The 13,665-nt window shown below is 29.4% G+C and overlaps 1 protein-coding gene and 1 long non-coding RNA gene across 3 annotated transcripts in view; one reads left to right on the top strand and one right to left on the bottom strand.

The window, feature by feature from the left end:
• Nucleotides 1–13,665, top strand: part of LOC126745631 (neuroligin-1-like) — a 490,464-nt gene that overhangs the window by 90,108 nt on the left and 386,691 nt on the right. The window lies entirely within an intron of this gene.
• Nucleotides 5,219–5,877, bottom strand: LOC126745632 (uncharacterized). Its single transcript, XR_007663621.1, has 2 exons — nt 5,695–5,877; nt 5,219–5,324 (listed from the first exon to the last, which is right to left on the bottom strand). It is a non-coding gene; the product is annotated as an uncharacterized LOC126745632 (long non-coding RNA).

Below are 13,665 nucleotides of genomic sequence, written 5' to 3'. Positions count from 1 at the left end.
CCCATTCTCTCCTTAGTACACATTAATGATTTGTTTTTGTGTGACAATTTGTCAAAATATACCCTTTTTGCTGATGACACAACCCCTAGAGTTCTATTGGGTGTTAGAACTACGTATGCAGAAGATATTGGAGAAACAGTAAAAACCAATACTTGGTTATCTCAAATAAACTCTTAATAAACCAGTCAGATGTGTGAAATTTTTCAATACATTATCTTTTAATATCAATTCAGGTAACTATTTTTTTAAAGTTATTTAACGTTTCTTACATAACACATTTTTTATTTTGAGTTCCTTGCCTCTGATATGAACAAGGTTGTGATTAGTGTTAAATGGTATTTATTTTCAAGTAGGTGTTTAGTTAAATTTTTTGTATGATTTTCAATATTTCTATTAGTAAATATTTCAGATCCTTTTAGGTGATTTTTTTTTCTGACTGTGTGGCATTATTTAAATATTTGAATTTGCATAATATTCTCACCTTTTTTTTGAAGTTTAATTTTTTTTTCCACATTCAAAACCCACATCTTGTTAAGACATAAAACCTGCACTTTAATTTATTTTGTATTTCTTCAGGTTTTCTAAATCCCTATATACAGGGTGTTTTTTATATATTGCGACAAAATTCAGGAACGTGTTCTTTGGATAAACATTTGCAAAAAAGTTCCTATGAACATAGGTCCTAAACCTTTTAGATTTTGAGCTACAGGGTGGTAAAGTTTTAACAAAAAAATGATTTTTTTTCGATAAGTTAAATACCCCTGTAGATATTTGTCCAAAGATTAGTATGCAGGGTCTGTGTATCCAGAGCCATTTACCAACATACTTTTAACATTTTTATGTTCTCCAGTGGCGTAGGTGCGGGTTTTCCGCTGAATACTTTTATAAAGAAAAATAGTACGCCACTGGTTTTTCTTATATTAAAAAATATTTTTAAATTCCCCGTTTTATTTGCAACATTTTTGATCCCTTGGACTTTGTCCGTTAGATGCACGGTTTTCGCACAAAAAATTATCTCTGGATACACAGACCCTGCATACTAATCTTTGGACAAATATCTACAGGGGTATTTAAGTTATCGAAAAAAAAAACATTTTTTTGTTAAAATTTTACCATCCTGTAGCTCAAAATCTAAAAGGTTTAGAACCTATGCTTATAGGAACTTTTTTGCGAATTTTTGTCCAAAGAACACGTTCCTGAATTTTGTCGCAATATATAAAAAACACCCTGTATATACATGTTACCTTATCATGTTATAAAATCGTTAAATTTAAAATAAAATTACACTAAACGAAATCATAAACTTTTTATTGCGTTTAAAATTCCGTGTCACCATCGTCAACCCAATATTTTTGTGAAAATATGACATTTTAATCAGATCTAATTTAAAGGATGTCAAGCTGATATGATATGCGATATTTTGCAATTATTGAAATGTTATTCATATAAATCAGAACCAGAATAAATGACAGTACAAGAACTTTTTGACATTTAGCTTATTGAGCCGCAATTAAAATATCAGACATATTGTATTTTTCAACGGGACATAGTATGCAATATTTTTTTATTATTGAGTCTTAATTTTGAATAGTTACATATTTGACTGTTTTTGTTTTTGTTATAACAAGAATTTTTTTTGCTTGTCTGATGATATTAAGCACTTTCTCACATCCCTTTTTAATAAAATATGCACATAACGATCAGTTTTGAACTCACTAAGTAAATATACGTAAAACTTAGTTGTTGTTATAGTCGAGTTTAGTTACTGTCTCAATTTGGATCTTTGTAGATATTGTGTGTGACTGCGAGTTTTTCCTATTACTTCTACTATCCAGACGGGTGTCTCTGTTTATACCTTTAGTGATTAGGTCCATAATTCCTAATAAGTCTGAAAGGTCAAACAGGTAATTGATAATTCTGTAGAACTTGGGTATTTTTTTTAAATGTTATTTTTAGTATGATTACTTATATAATCAGTATTTCTTTCAAATAGGTAGCAAATATTTCACTCACAACCTCTAAAAAAAGGATGCGGAGACATAACTGTGAGCAGCATTATTACTTTATTCAGAGCGTGGTGTTACTTTGCTATTTTTACCTTTTTAGAAAAACCGTTGTTTGGCTCTACTTTGGCTGTTATATCGTCAACTACACGCCGTGTTTTTCATGTTTTATTTGCCAAACTGCTAAATCTTTTCTTTTTGTGTGGAGAATCTGGCATTTGATATTTAAAAACACTCATGCAGCCTTTGTTCCTAGAGTTACGAGTTACGAGTTTTTTTTTTAAATATTTTAAAGTTTATTTTTGGCTAAACCTTGGACCGTGTAGAAACATAGTTTAGATCAAATTCACCGCAGTTAAACAAGTCCAAATTTACAAATAAAAATTATATTGGTGACTTTGATTTCTTATAATTTTATCCCCTTTGATTGTGAAGCTTTATTTCTTTAAGGTACATTACAGAAAATATAATTTCTAGTATGAATTAAAAATCTTCAATTTTTCTTTTTGCCCAAATACAAATTTATAAAAAAATTTTGTTTAATTTTATAACCCTTATATCGAATCCATTTAAGTTATGCCTAAATTACCAGGATTATTCATGCAAGATCTATGCCAAATATTTAAATGTTTAACTGCTAAAGGGGCTCGCTATGTTTATTTTAAAATTATTAGGTCTTTTTTTCATCATTTCATTTTTAAAATTTTACGCATACAGGCAATTGTATGTAATCAAAAAACTTCAATTTTTGATTCATACCCTTTTCTATACAACTAGCGAGAGCTCTTTCCTCATTAACTACTAACAATTCACTAAATATAACAGCTCTTCTAATATCAGACTATTACAGACAGATTGACTATTCTATTTGGTAGATAACTGTACTAGTTGACTTTAATTAATAATACTTATTAATTGGCATTAGGTTAGTTGTCTCAAAAATAATTTCCAGAATGTGGATTTCGAGTAGCTCAAGCGGAAGTTAGGCTAAGGTATTATTTAGTAAAAATCATTATCTCAGAATATTTGTCTAACCTTTTGTTCTCGATTACAGGTTTCATTTGTTTGTGTTAGATTTTAAGCTCTAAGACATTTAAGAAGTCTATTTTAATTATTGAAACACCGATATTATTGATATTACTAGTTCCAAATAATTTATTTTTCAGAACAAACATACATGTATAATTTACAAATAAATCTAGGAGAAAAAAATCTTGTAGGTGTATAAGTATATCTACAAGTATTTAAGCAATTAACTCAAATTACCGTTTTTCCTGTTCTTTCAAATCAACGAGAAAACATGTTCCTTCTTATCTGGAGCCCATCTGACCTAGACATGAACTAAAATCAATAAATAGCCTAACACGGAAATTGCTTCTTTCTCGAAATAAATTGCTGCGAAAATCGAAGCTCGATCAACTATTTTTATCGGAAACGGAACAGAAGCATCCCAGCAATGCACTTAATAAATGACGCGTTGCTAGGTGTTATCTATTACATCTATTGCGAAAACCTTTAGATGATTATTTGCTTTTTTTTCGAGGTAATAAAATACTAAATCTTTAAAGCAAATTTGAATTATAAACATCTCTTGTACGATCTATTGATCAATGGCCATGTTTTCTTATTAAATTGCAACACGACCTTTCGAGGCTGTTATCAGTAAAACGAGAACAAAAGGGTAAAAATATGTTGGCACTTTTGGCATCCGATGTTCGCAAACCTGACACCGAAAAGAATTTTCGTTATCTTTACTATGCCAAAAGACCGACAAAGTGAAATTCAATTTGTTCGTTATAGATTTTCAAATTAAATACAACCCTATAACCGGATAAATATTTAGAGTTAATTGGTTTGACGGCTTGATTTATTATCGAAAACCAATAAATCCAGATATCCATTAGCGAAAAAGCTATCATGTTAAATTTTAACGAAAACAACCGTTTATAAAATAAATTTAAATGCAAATTCAATTTAAGCTGATGACGTTTGGATGTAGGCACTTCTGGTAAAATGATATCTAGTCACTTCATTGATAAATCAATTTAAATTACTTTACATTAATTAAAAAAAAATATATAAGCCAATGTAAAAGCTGGCCAGAAGTTTTTACATCGTTTTATGCAAAAATAATAATGAAGATCTACTTCTTGTTAAGGATAATCGTTTATCATGTAACCACTTGCTTCTCATTATCATAACTCGCTTTGCCATTGTCATATTGCATTGCTCTTTAATTTTCTTTAGCTTCATCTATGCGTCGGTATCTTTGACGTCTAGACTCTGGAATTAACACTATGATTTCCAGGATTGACTCAGTATAGATTAGTTATATAACTTATATCTACATGCATGACGGGCGGTAATGTCATTCTATAAGGTACGTAGGATCCATATTGGTGAATCCAGAAGAAGGGTATGGCCAGGCAGCGGTTAGGAGAGGTTGGGATGTGAGCTGAGATATAGACTGATAATATTTTTTTTTTTGAGATTACAAGCCCCAACTTGTACCTCTAATGATGAAGATATCGAACAACTATACGAAGATATTATTACGGTGAAAAACAAAGAGAAGGCCAAGTAAGTTATAACTACGAGGACTTTATTGGTAAGATCGGGTAAGTTTGGCCTTATGCATAGAAACTCAAGAGGGAGATACTAGTAAGGTACTCTAGAAATGAAAATGTATACCGCTTGAATTCCTTTTTTCGTAAGCCTCTACAAAGAACATCAACTTGGAGAACAAAAAAAATAAACTATTTTGACATGACTGATCCCTGATAGCATAAAATATTCATTAAATATTTTAAAAAAATGTTTTTTTAATATTTAGAGCGACAGATTTTTTAATATTAATTAAATATATTTTTTAAATATTGATCAAATATTTATTTTAAATATTTCTATTATAAATAATTCATATATTTTTGTAATATTTTTTATCACAAAAATATATATTTAAAGACAGATTTTTAAAGAATAATCTGGGTATCCTGATCGCCACCTAAAACCTATTTTGTTAATCCCATAAACTATTTATATTATTTGGGAAATTCTTTGTAAGATTAACAAGTCGATTTTAGGCTACTATAACTGATATTTTTATTCCTTATATATAAGAAACTATTTATTGCTAATTTTAGCGAAATCTGTAGGATTGCTTTTCAAAACTTGGCTTTTTAAAGAAAATTCATTAAGAATAAAACCAATAATGATATAATTTATAGGTATATTTAATAGTCAGTACAAAAAGTTTACATTTTAAATGTGGATTTAATCGTGTCTTTTTAAGCTTCATCTGCGTCTACCGAATCTACTTCCCTAAAAAAAAAGACAATTTATTATTATGAACTCTTATTGAATACCGAACTGCATATTGTATAACACATTTCAGTGCTAGCTTTTTTAAATTCCATTTATTTTCAATACTTTTTTTATACTATTAACTTTATCCACCTATTTCATTCTGAAATAGGTGGATTTATGGAGAAATTATTAGTACTAATATTTAACTTCAGATGCAAATCATTCAAGTGCTTTTTTCTATAGCGGTATTTTTTACAATATAAAGAGTTACGTTTTTTTTTATTATCTGCCATAACTGATGATAACTCAGATATAATAAATAATAAAATAAAGTTTCCCTCCTCTCTAGTTACATAAATAATTCACTGTTTAGTAGATAAAGTACCTGAATGGATTCCAAAATAATTACCGTCACAATAATGTTTCACATAAAAATCACAAATTAAATTACTCCACATACAAATAAATCACAAAGTTATCACTTACGCACTTCAAACAAATTGTAATTTATAATAATATGATGATATATTATAATATAATGTAATAACACGGCTAGTCGGCTACTAAACTAAAACAGCACGAAGCAGGGGACGCTCCACGCTCGCATCTCATTGGGTGGTTACGAATGTAGGAACGCATTCGCGACATACCTTTGTTTGTGGTCTCTGTCCTTATTAAATGTATTTCTGTATAATTTCAAAGGTAAGAAGCAGCCAATTTCACGTATTGATGAATACGGATTGATACTATTTTGGTTTGGCTTGGCAGGGGTAGTCCATAATGGATGGATATAGACTGAACAAAAAAAAAAATAGGCGCAGCAAATAGCAAATAAAATTAAAACGTTGATCTGTCGAAGTGCGAGGATACCAAGCTGATTATATACAATTTGTATATGATCAGCTTTTGGCAAAATTATTAACAACCAATTATTTTTGAAATATTATTAACTGTATGCCTAACAGATTTGTATACCTACCGATAATTCATTTCTAATAAAAATTTAAAAAAACGATAAATTAATAATAGAAATAAACACTCCGTGGTAATGACATTTTAAAATATTTACTTAACATTTCAAATTTATATTTTCTCGAATATTTGATATAAATCAATAATCGAATATTTATATTATATTTTCATATAAATATTACTTTTTTAATGTATAACAAATATTAGTAAAATAATCAGGACAAATATTTAAAAACAAATATATAATGAATATTTTTTTTAGATAACAAATATTTAAAAATCATATGATATTTGTTAAATATAAAAAAAATATTTTACAAATATTTCATGCTTTCAGGGATGTTGCTCCCACCCCAATAAGACCCTCCACAGAATCAACCTACATAACACTATATAAAATAAATTTTCCTTTTAGAAAATTGCACTCTGCACAAATCCCTCTAATATCTGTATTTATTTAGTTTCTCCGAATGTGTAATTTCTACAGTGGCAACCAAAAATATGAAAACATTTTTAAAAAATAAAGGAAAAAAAACTACGATTTAATAAATCATATTTTTAAATAATCACTCCTTCTGGTTGAGTCCATTAGCTTAGCATCTCACGATAATCCACTGAAATTTAATTCCATTCATCCTACAAAACTAGCCATAGATTTGTCGATGATTATTTATAGGGTTCAAATCGGATGATTGGGAAGGCCAATCCAATAGTCAATTTTTTCCTTTGAAAGCATATTCTTAGCTAATCAGGTGATATGTTTAGGATCATCATCGTTAAAAAATACATGACAATGTTTTTTTGCTTATCCTCTTCTCCTCATCAGATTACCTCCATCGTGTTTGACAATTGGAATCAAATACTTTGGGTCGAATTTTTGACCAGCAGATTTTAAAAAGTTTTAAGTTCAAAAGTTCTAAGATCTTATATAAGATAATTAAAAACAAAGAGGGTAATATAGTTAGCAATTGTAGAGAGATGGTGACTGCTGTTTAAGATTTCTACAGGAACCTGTGCAGTTCTAGAGTCCAAGGCTGTTATGTTCAACTAAAGAAAAATGCAGAAGTTAGAGGGACAAAATGCAGAAGTCATACCAGAAAATTGACAACCAATGTAGTGGTTATTGCTTATTATTATTATTAGTGGTTAAGCTTATTATTACACCATTTAATGAAGAAGATGGACTCATACCAACGAGTTGAAGAAGCGAGGGGCATAAGGGGTTTAGCATTATTGACCACGGACAGATACTTCATACTTTTATTGAGAAAACCACAAAGTATATTATACCACTCCATTTAGCCTTTATCGATTGCCAGAGGGCTTTTGGCTCTGTAGAAACTTGGGCAATTCTGGAATCCCTAGACAACACAAGGGTCGACTTTAGATTCTCACGTCTTATCAAATATATCTCTATAGTAATGCTTCCTTTAATGTGAAAAAGATGATAATTTAAAAGCATACCTGATTCTAATAAAGAAAGATGAACACATAGGATATTTATCAGATATCAAACGGAGCTATGGTATAAAGATGATGGTAAGAAGATATCCAAAATATTGTAGGAAGGAATTGGATCTGGACTGTCAGGGAAAGAAAAGCATGGAAATATTAGGAAAAAGGCCTACAATCAGGAGTAGATAAAGACGGAATGAGAAGAAAAGGAAAATAAAAGGTCATATCGTTTTAGACGTCTAGACTAGGCTATATACTGTTTAGGCCTGGGTACAGACTAAACAATATAGACTACACACTAATACAAAACATACTACAAATTAAACCACAAAAATAACCAATTAAATTATTAAATGTTTTAAAAGGATGAAATACTAAAACTAGTAACAAAAACAGCTAGTAACAAAACTTGGTCTACACATACCCAATATTATATTTAAATTCACTTTTTATTAATCATAATTAATGCAGACACACACATCCGGAGTAAGCATAAATAGGTATGATGAAAGCATCGTTTAGGATTTGGAGTAAGTATTTTTTCAGTTTTTATTTAAAGGTATAGCAAGATAGATTAAATGATTCAAAGGATTTAACACGCAATAAAGGATCATCTAAAATGTGCCTTCTGTTCGCCATATTAAGCCAACTTGCATCCTTAATTTCAAGTAGGTATTTTGCCCTTTTGCATAAGTTTAGATTTATTCTGATCCATGCAGTTGCCATAAACCACATCACAATGATTGAATTATGATAAATTTATAGAATCGCTTTGAAGTCACATAATTAGAGAAACAAAGGTTCACAATTAAGCCTAGTGATTTTGATGAGTTTAATATTTTTAACATTTTTTTTGGCTATATTTGAATCAAGCTGTGTTCAGGTAATTAAATTTTGATGCTCGCTAAAAATTGTTACTGAAGAGTTGGTGCTACTTATCTTTAAGTTATGGTCTTTAGAGAGGTATTAAGTAAGTTGCATTTACTGAGTCTTCTAACAGGAATGAGCAGATCTGGCATTAGTAAAATTCAAGACATTGATAAAACTAAGTTGTGTATATTGTAAAAATCAGAAAGTCAAGGATGCTTCCTTAGGGCACACCTGTTTTTTTCAAGAACAACATGCTGCCTACGATTACTAAAAAAAAAAGATTTAAAAAATTCAACAGTACGACGTAAGAATCCAGTTAAATGTAAAGTTGATAGCAATATTTAATGGTTTAAACGATCAAAAGCCTTTGGGTAATCTAGTAAATTGAGAATATTTAGCTTACTATCAAGGGATAAGGGAGTTCTACTAGTCCAAAGCTAGCGCCTTGTCCCTCATCATCCAGAGAATATCTTCCAGCGAAGTAACTTTTAAGTCTCTCTGGATGTGTAGTGGATAAGCGATAAAGCACTGACGATGATTCTCAAAAATATTGCCTTAATGATTTTCAAGTAGTTGGTGTGGATACCTACCCAGATCAAGGAGGCAAAGGCGTCAAACAAACGGAGTTTTCTTTTCGGAGTAGGGCATATATGTTCCAAAAACTGTTATTTGGCTTCTTCAATTTGGATTTCGGCATAGTAGATCCTTAAAAGCTTGCTGTCGAAGATGACACTATATTAGTTGACAAGAAATGGTTGGATTCTCTTCATCTAAAAAGACTCGAAGGTCAAAAACACGACTAACGTCTTACTGGGATTGAGTCACAATGTCCATTGGTCTATCCATTGCTAAAGTAGAAGAAAATAGGACTGGAGGTAATATATGGCGGTGAATGTTAAGGTGGTGTCACTAGTGCGTTTTGGATGTCTGGATTGGGAAATCGCTCATGAAGAGATTGGAGGAAGATAACAGTGGTACTCCAACTCTAATCGAGCCGCCCTGTATAGAGTATGTGAGTAGTATATAACGTTTTCTGTTGCTCTAATTAATCACAAAAAATAATATAATTATTATTATCATTTAAAACTCTTAAAATTATTTTTTTCTAGATTTATCATTGATGTCATGTTTCTGATTTTCAGTTACTTATTTACGTCAGAACTTTTCACAGAGCATTTAACCTTGTGTTTAACATTAACCACGTTCATAACTAAATTCTAGTGAACAGCTTTCAGCACGAGTTTTCGCCGTTTTTGTTTTCAAATCGGCATTGTTTAAACTTTTCCCAGTAAAATACAGAGTTTGAAAATACGACTAGGAAATTACCGAGAATTGAAATTTGTGAAAACTTTGAAAAATATGCAGTATACGTTTTATACGGGTTAAACTCGAAACTTACTCATATATTATAATATTCCAGGGATTGTGTGGCTGATGAATAATATGTCTGGTGAACCATAGTCTAGAAGCTTAGACTATGGTTCACCTAGACTAGGTGGACACCAGGAAGAACGAATGAAATTGTCAAATGTTTAAACACAGCTAAGCCATAAATTACAAAATCATTATTAACCATACATGGGTTAATTATGGCTCCGTATGGCATTTTAATATTTAGTTTTATTAAGTGCAGTAAGTATGAGATTTTTGAGAAATAGAGATGCATAGTTTTCTTCTCGTACTTGTAGGAAACAAAAAAAAAACCAAAAGGTTATAAAACCAATTTCGATTTTTTACCTTTATTTACTTTTAAGTTATTAATAAGAAGATATTTTAGAATTTGATCTTGTTTTCACCTTATTTTTGTTTGAGAGCCTAATACAAATTTTATTTACAAAACTTCTGTTAAGAACCCTCATAAACATATAATAACGAAAACCCGAAATACCACAAAACTTTCTCTCCAGGGGCTGTCATAAGCACAGATTTTTCGTTAATTAATATCGTAAATTAATATACAAAAATAACAGCATTACCTTTAAAATAATATACTTATATTATTTTAAAGATACTATAGATAGATTACATAATTTACAACCGATATGGTTTCCCGGCTTGTATTTTGGTATATATAAAAAACATAAATAATTATTCGTTATTTTATGGTTTCAGATGAGCTGTAGCGTTAAATTATTTTTTTTTTGTTTTTTTGCAGGTGAATGATTTTGTACGTTTGAGTTTTTTTTACTGTCTACTCCTCCAAATAGTCTTCATTATTATCCAGAAGAGGTATCGAAATAGTTGTGAGCAATTTGATCAAATCAGTTTATGCAACTCTTTATAAATTTATGAGATCTTTATAAAATCATCCTAACTAATCTATAGTTTTCCACATAGCTTCTGTTAAAATCGGGGATAATTTTAAGTAAAACTGACTAAAATATTATCATTTTGTAGACTTTTTTTGAAAATTATTAGCTTCAGTGGCTAATGTTTAATCATTGAATTAGGCTATAAGGGGTTGGTATAAAAGTAGTGGCTCGCAATTTATATAATTTTTTAAATAGTCTGTAATTTTTATTTCTTAGAGCACAATAATCACTTAGTTATTATAAATATACTTATTTAATATTTATAGGAGATACTTGTTACTAATGCTCCAAATTGTCATTTAACTTATTTAGTGAGGCTTTCAATCGTAGTAGATTCCATACAGTTCTTTTTCTACATGTATACACTATATATATATATTCTATAAACACAAGTAATTTTTGGCCCTATGACAACTTCAAGTCCAAAGGAAATGTGTGTTTCTCTTTTCAAAGTATTTAGTGTTGAAGTATTTCGGTTAAACAGAATCTGAACTTTCAACAAAGCCAACTAACTCGCAAATAATAAATAGTAACATTTGCTAAGCTGCCTTATTTCGTTTTAATTAAAGTTGTGCACCATACCCATTTAGATTATGCCTTAGTAATGATACTTGTATTATAAATCTTACTCGCATTACAAAATTTTGAAATAATGAGATAACGATTAATACATTTTATGATGGTTTCCACTATTATGTGCATTATATAGGCTGTACAGATTTTAAGATATTTTGTGCCAAATATTTTGATATAACTGAAAAAACTTTAGTAAATGAAATGCTATTTAACCAAAAATAATGAAATTCTGTTATTCATTTACAAACAAATAATAGCTTGCATAAAATTAAATTAATTCATGTATGAAATAATTTAATTGCTGTTACAAATATGTTTTAACGTTGAAAGTTAATTTAATAGTTTTTTTTAAATTCTTCTAAAAATAATGGTCTGAATTAAATGATTTAATTCAGGTTTTTAAACACAATAATTCTTTAATTTTCTTTAAGCCCCTATAATAATGGGTAAGAGGGAAAATTCGTTTTCCCCTTGGAATAAGTGAATTTTACGAGATAAGGAGCTCCTTCCTACTGAGAGTCCAGCTGACCTAAACACAATCCAATTTGGTGTAAACTAAAATCAATAAACAGAGTAATCCTGAAATTGCTTCTTTTAGAAAATAAATTGCTACGAGACTTGAACCCGATCAACTATTTTTAGCGAAAAGTTTAGTTTTATAAGTCTAAATAAAGTAAAAGTAAATAATTATAGTTTGTATTTTAACCCAAATTCCAATAACGTATTTATAGTCTTCACTAGATATAATGTAAACTTACCAGCTGAAATAATTTATTTAATTCTCTTTAGTTGATGCTATATTTTTTATGGATACCTCTTGTGGTCTAAAATCTAGCATTATTTGTAATGACCTAATATAAGATCACCAGATATTATTAGTGTCTCATATATGTCAACTTTATTTTGTCAAAGGTTTACAAGATATTATGGATCCGCCTTATCTAATAAATTTTTCAATAACCTTAAAAGCTTAATACGTAATGTTAAAAAGTTTAAAACAGGATCAAAGTAGTTCTTGGTAGGATCATTGACCTACCCTTTATCTAAGTATATTTGTCTAAAGTTATCTAATGTTGAAGTTGCTGCTTTTTCTTTCTTTTTCTTCTACCGCTTTACTCTCACTCTATTTTTATTGTATATACTTAATATGTTTGTTCTATCTTTATATTTTTTTCCTTTTATTTTTTATATCTGATATCTTACAATATATCTAATTTTCCTAGTATTTTAGGAGGAGTCATGGCATTCAAGCCTCAAGACGCACATGTTGGAGTTTCGGGAATACTCCTTCCTCTGGCACTGGGTAAATTAGGTTTACTACTCATGTTACATATTAAAAATTAGTTGGTAGTACTATTGAATAAATGTAATATATCATGAATTAAAAAAAGGAGTCATTAGTATTGAGTGTTAAGAGTACTTATATTTTGCAGGATATGTAACCAATTTCATGGGTTAATAAATTTTGGATACGTTAAAATACAAACTTTTAAATGTTAACAGCTTTCAATGTACATTTTGTTAAATAGATACCCAATAAATTAAATTAAATTAATTTTTCAATAAAGTAACAAATTTAAATCTTCAGAATAGATTTTGTTGCTTTTAAAGTAGTACCTTCACAAGAAAATACCCTAAGCTTTATACGTACGCCCTATAACAATTTCAGGTCCAAAGGAAATGTATGTTTCTCTTTTCTAAGTATTTAGTATTAAAGTACTTTAGTTAAACACAATATGAACATCAACAAAACCAACTAACTCAGAAATAATAAATAGTAATAGTCCGTAACGTGCCTTACTTCGTTTTAATTAAAATAGTAAACCATACCCATTTAGGTTATGCTATAGTAATTATAACTATTATTAAAATTCCAACTCGAATAACTGCATTACAAAATGTTTAAATAATAAAACAAGGAGTTAAAAATTTCCACAAAGGTTTCCACCATTATATGTAATATGTAGACTGTACAGATTTTGAGATAATATGTGCTTAATAATTAAATAAAGATATTGATACTGTAATGATGACGTAATGATACTGTAATGTACTACTCACCTTTAGCAACCACCTAAAATATGGCATCGACTGTGGTCAGCCCAATAGCAAAATCAAATCTGTTTTTTAAACTTTTTTTTAAATTACAGTAATTGGTCTGTAATTATCCA

This window comes from Anthonomus grandis, chromosome 16 (genome assembly GCF_022605725.1).
Source record: "Anthonomus grandis grandis chromosome 16, icAntGran1.3, whole genome shotgun sequence".
NCBI classification, from domain to species: Eukaryota; Metazoa; Arthropoda; class Insecta; order Coleoptera; family Curculionidae; genus Anthonomus; species Anthonomus grandis.
Note: the sequence above shows the minus strand (reverse complement) of the source record. Positions and strands in the feature narration are given on the sequence as shown.